This window comes from Malaya genurostris, chromosome 3 (assembly GCF_030247185.1).
Source record: "Malaya genurostris strain Urasoe2022 chromosome 3, Malgen_1.1, whole genome shotgun sequence".
Taxonomy (NCBI): domain Eukaryota; kingdom Metazoa; phylum Arthropoda; class Insecta; order Diptera; family Culicidae; genus Malaya; species Malaya genurostris.
Window position 1 is genome coordinate 280,068,542 of NC_080572.1, and position 6,353 is coordinate 280,074,894.

Genomic DNA, 6,353 nt, shown 5'->3' on the forward strand with positions numbered 1-6,353 from the left:
TCTCATGACATTATTTCAATGATCGTCGTTTCAAGCGGCAGTTTGAGATTTTAATCACTCATTACCCTGTAATGTGGGAGCTGGTATAATCGATTGAACATTCCATGAGCATAACCCAAAACGATTCGTATGGCCATAAATTAATATGACGAATAAATTGCAATAGTTTTGAGTCCAACTTTGAAGCTTTTTGGGATTGTCATCTTTTATATCGGTTTGAACTTTAAAAACTCATCTACAGGGTGATGAGTCAGAATCGGATAAAATTCATTAATTTTGTATGGGACCATACATCTTTTAAATGTATTTATGAAAAAATAAATCCTTTAATTTGAATTTTTTAATTCGATTTGGCCTTTTTTCAATCAGTATCGAATCGTTTCTCAAAGTTCAATCGTTTTCTCAAAATAGACCAAATCGAATTTTAAACAAACTACCAGAATCCGAAAATCGGTGTAGCCGAAGTCAGATAAATTCACCTGAGGAGCTGTATAGTTTACATTTGATAAAAAATGTTTGAAAATCAGTGTAGTCTTTGAGAAATCGTAGTGCGAATTAAATTTTTGGGTACCTTCCAAATCGAAAACTGATTTCCGCTAAACTGAAATAAGTTTATTTGGTTATCGACTATCCAAATCTGCAAATCCGATAAACCTGATTAATTTATGTGAAATCGACATTTTTATACTAATCAACCAGAATTTCCTAAACCGGAAGTCGGATCTGACTAAAAAGCAAAACGTTTTATAGGATTTTAAGACCTTTCATTTGAATTTTGAATGGTACTTAAATTTCATTTGAATTTTAGATCGGTTCAGCCTTCGTCGAGAAAAAATGAGTTACGTTATTTTAATTTCGTTTCACATATCATCCAGTAGTTCCGGAATAGTTGTTTGAGAGCATATGACTTTTATATGAATCTGTAGAAAACAATTGAGCCATCTTCGAGAAAATTGAGTGAAATTGTTTGTCACACACTCATTTGCTGATCTCGACGAACTGATTCGAATGGTATATGGGTATTATGTTCTTCCAGCCAAGGATGGCTTTTATCGTATCTAAGAACGCTCACTGGCAACTCTTCAACGATTGAATCAGTGCCATCAAAGAGAAACAAATATCATCGCAACAACAAAAACCCGGCATGGCTCATTTAACATAGAATCGACACCAGTGCGAGAGCGAATTTCTCTCGATGACATTTCTGAGAATCAAAGGTTAGCACGCTGCTGTGGGGATCCTCTCTGAAGCAACGAGCAAAGCAAAGCAAAGCAAAGCCTTGGTATTACATTCCTGTAGTGGAATTTGACCTTCTGTTTCAACAGACTTCGCAGCCGATTCAGAGTGTACAGAACCAGTGCATGGCTGGTGCTACGATTCTACTGGCACTACGAATCCTTCCAGGTCGGGGCTCGAACATACGACAACTGATTTGTAAGACCAGCGCCCTATGCATTGAACCGCCAACCCGGGAACGCAACAAACGGTCGCTTATTCTCGTTTCGCTATCCGATTCTATACAGGCAGTTGATAATTGCGATAGAATCATTTTACTATTGCCGCTTATTCTAACTTTGTGCATATATCCTTTGTATAAGTTGTGTCTATGAAAATGTCTATGAATGCTCCACACAAGGGTTTTGAAATATTGCAACCTAGTAAGAGAATCATCAGATTGAATCATCGACTCGATTTTCTGCGATAATTGTCAACTTGCGATTCTCTCTTGGGAAATTCCACACAGCAACGATCATTATCAGACTGTAATTTCTTTTAAGGGCGTGAAATACTTAGAGTATGAAGTGGAGCGAAGAAATGTAGCAAAATTCTCTCACGGTTCATGCATTGAAAGACTCGAGTTCTTGTAGCATCTTCTACCAGATTGAAAATGTTATATACAATATAGATAGCAATATAGCAGCTTCTGTCAAATTTTCGGCAATCACCAGCACTGCTTCCAGCATTTATTTCTGTAAGTAGTTTAAATCAATATAATTATAGAATTACTTTCAACTCGAAAATGCTGATATCATCTGGTTTACATATGTCATATTCGAACGATTATGTTGCCAAAAACGAACCGTGCTAAAATCGGTCCGAAGCAAAATGTCATGAAAAAGGATACTGTACACTGTCTTAGTGGAACTTAGAAACAATTGTAAAAAATTTTGTATAAAGTTTGAGCGAATGTATTACCTATTTTTTATATTTATAAAAACCTGTTTTAATCCACCTAGTGGTGTAATGATGCCTTTCTTATATCAATCATACTATTATATATAATATTGTGATATTCTTCCAAATAATTTTCCTCGATTCTTGAGAAAATAACTGAATTCGGTTTGTTTGGCCGCCTACTGACAAAAACTATCAATTGGAAAAGATTTGAGGTCGATTTAGATTTTTTTTACGTTTTCTTGCCGTTTTCAGCGATGGTATAAAATTTGTAACGCACTTTACCCTATACTTCCGGGTCCGGAGGTTGGATCCGAATGAAATTCAGTAATTCCGTATGGGACCACAGGACCTTTCATTTGAACCTAAGTTTGAAATAAACCAGAAGTCAGATCCAAATGAAATTCAGGAATTTAGTATGGGACTAAAACAGCTTTCATATGAATATAAGTTTGTTTCGGTTTAGCCATCTGCGAAAAAAGTTAGGCACTTATTTTCACAATTTTTGCACAGTTTATCCCATAACTCCGGAACCGGAAGTAGGATCCTATTAAAATTCAGGAATTTTGTATGGGACCATAAGACCTTTAATTTGAATCTAAGTTTGTGAAAATCGGTTCAGTCAGCTCCGAGAAAAGTTAGTGCAAAAAACGTTAAATTACACACACACGCACACACACAGACATTTTGCGTACTCGAATAACTGAGTCAAATGGTATATGAAACTCGGCCCTCCGGGCCTCAGTTCAAAAGTCGGTTTTCACAGTGATTGCATATGTCGTTTAGAAATAACAAAGGCAAAAAGTTTAGCCGACGACACGACCAGGCACTCCAAAGAAAAATCTGGAAAAAATGTGTTCGTGAGCGATTTACCGCCAGTTACCACAAATATAGTGACCCCTTGAAAATGATTAAAAAATTCTTCTTGCGCAACACTGTTTAAGTTGTTACGAACTAGTTACCAAGGAGTCCCATAGTAAATAAATAAACCACAACGTCGAAAAAAATCAGAACGATTTTTTCTAGCCAAACTTTTTCTGAGTTAGAACTAGTTATTTCTGAGTTTAAATTAGTTATTGCTGGAATACTTTGCGTGAAATATTTGTGAAAAGGTATTGGATCAGATTCAGTCAAGGTTCAAAAGTCTTAATGTTACTTTGAGGTTGCATTATGACGAATCATTTTAGGACATCATATATGACGAAGGAAGCTCAATGGATCCTCGAGATCTCGTGAGGCAATTCACGAGAACCATACCCTCGAATCTTGTACCCGGGAAAACACGTCGGGAAGCAATATGGCTCATTGAGGACTGCAATTGATCGAGGAAGTGATGAAGATTTGGCTACAAATGCGATACGGTTCGAGCAATTGCAATAATTGCAAATTGCTCGGACTTATTTATTTAGAAATGATGGTTTGATCTATCGTTTTCAGAAGATTTTAGAGTTTCACAACACTGCAAGGGCATGTTCAGGAGTGTTCTAGTTCTAGATGCATAATTTATACCAGTTACAAAATTTAAATCAGGATTTTAAAACAAGAAAAACTGGCAGCCCCAGCAGTGTTTTATTCGTGTTTCAAATATACAAAAAATAGAACGGCGTCGTAGACCAGTTTTAAATTTGACAGAAGAACTGGTCGAATAAATAAAACTAGAACGGCTTGCTGGGGATACGTTTGTTCCAGTTTCTCCTCTAATATAGATCTTCCATATAGAACTTCTAGCTGCTGAATTTGCTCTAAGTAGTTTGAAAGTAACCTTTTTCGATCGTATTGAACTTTTTTTATTCCGGATTACAGAATGATCCTTCCAAGTCGGGGCTTCAAGTTCCAAGTTCAACAAATGATTATGTAGATTAACGGAGATATTTTGGCCACTAATAAAAGCTCTGTGTTATAAAATTGAAGTATTCCCGATTCCCGGAAAGACTTCTTCATTCATAAACATATTGGCCCTTATTACCGTTCTCACTTTTACTTTCACATTCACTTCACTTACATGTCACTTTACTTGATTTTCCTTATTACCAGTATCACGCATAGTGAAGTGATCATTGTAATGGAAAAAAAAACTTATTTTTTCAACAAAATGTTGGTGGCGTGATGTTCATAATGACATCAAGTGCATCCAAGTTATTATTTTTGTCTCTGAAGCGACTTCCGTAATAAAGATTTACATTCACTTCATTCGATTTTCACCGTGAAGTGATACCGGTAATAAGGGCCATCAGATACACATCAACCAAAAACATTCCCGTTACCCTGTTTTCGAAACAGCAAGATTAAATCAACTATATGCCCCATGATTTTTCTCGTAATTTTTAGCGATTCAAAACTGGTTTCGTATGATTATTTTGTTTGATTAGAATCTACGAATTAGATCGAAGTTTTCACTCGAAGATACCGCAAAGATGCTAGCACAATTCAGTATCTGTTCAAATATGCCCAGAGAGTAAGTCAGAGCAGCATTAATAATAAATCGATTAAACACCCTGATTTTGAATAAGGCATATTGACTTTTCGATGGATTTTGCTAGCGTTATTAGGAATAGATTTCAGAATAAGAGCGAATATTTTTGTTTAGAAAAGTTTCTGATATTCGAAAGTCTCTTTATCATCAGTTGCGAAACTCGGTATGGTATAAGTAGATCTGATAAATTATGCCCAACTCCTCTAGTGAACATAAATACTACGAATATTCTCTTAATAAGGGCCGTCGTGAACTCTGATTGGTTCCTTATACAAATTCAAACCCATGTTGAACTTGAAAAACATAACAGTGTGACTTCGAGAACCGGTGCAAAAAAACTGCATGATCATCAAACGAATGGTATTCTGTAGAGATGGGAGAGCTGCTCAGTAGCAGAACAACTTTCGCACTTGAAAATATTTAGATTTAATTTTTCTCTTTCAACTGCTGTGAAAAGATTAAGGTAAATAAATGTAACTACGGTAACGGTAGGTGTTATTTTAAAAAACATCAGTTTTTCAGGCTGAGTTGCCAGTTTCATACATTTTTCGAACAATTTTGTTTTGACATTACGAGTTACTGAGGGGTAGTTAAATTTGCGATACAGTTTTTAATAGCGAGTGGCAGGTCGTGTCGTCGGTTTAGCCCTTTTTAAAAGACAGCTTAGATTAATTTTGGAACAACGAAGTATGCGATGTGACATTTTAGGACGAAGTCTACATGTCCAGAAAGTTTCGGGAAAATCTTCCCACTGCGAATATGATTTAGCGCGAATTTCGTCATTTTAAGTCAATTATAGAATGAATAACTCGACGAACTGAGTCGAATGGTACATGACACTCGGCCCTCCGGGCCTCTGTTCAAAAGTCGGTTTTCACAGTGATTGCATAACCTTTCTAAAGGGTGATTTTTTAAGAGCTTGAGAACTTTTTTAAACAATAAAACGCATAAAATTTGCAAAATCTCATCGGTTCTTTATTTTAAACGTTAGATTGGTACATGACATTTACTTTTTGAAGATAATTTCATTTAAATGTTGACCGCGGCTGCGTCTTAGGTGGTCCATTCGGAAAATCCGCTTTTTTATCGACAAATTTTGTTCAGCGATGAGGCTCATTTCTGGCTGAATGGCTACGTAAATTAGCAAAATTGCCGCATTTGGAGTGAAGAGCAACCAGAAGCCGTTCAAGAACTGCCCATGCATCCCGAAAAATGCACTGTTTGGTGTGGTTTGTACGCTGGTGGAATCATTGGACCGTATTTTTTCAAAGATGCTGTTGGACGCAACGTTACAGTGAATGGCGATCGCTATCGTTCGATGCTAACAAACTTTTTGTTGCCAAAAATGGAAGAACTGAACTTGGTTGACATGTGGTTTCAACAAGATGGCGCTACATGCCACACAGCTCGCGATTCTATGGCCATTTTGAGGGAAAACTTCGGAGAACAATTCATCTCAAGAAATGGACCGGTAAGTTGGCCACCAAGATCATGCGATTTGACGCCTTTAGACTATTTTTTGTGGGGCTACGTCAAGTCTAAAGTCTACAGAAATAAGCCAGTAACTATTCCAGCTTTGGAAGACAACATTTCCGAAGAAATTCGGGCTATTCCGGCCGAAATGCTCGAAAAAGTTGCCCAAAATTGGACTTTCCGAATGGACCACCTAAGACGCAGCCGCGGTCAACATTTAAATGAAATTATC

The 6,353-nt window shown here is 36.8% G+C and overlaps 1 protein-coding gene across 1 annotated transcript in view; it reads right to left on the reverse strand.

Annotated features, from left to right (window-relative positions):
- LOC131439269 (uncharacterized) overlaps nt 1-6,353 on the reverse strand; it is a 115,104-nt gene that overhangs the window by 78,036 nt on the left and 30,715 nt on the right. The window lies entirely within an intron of this gene.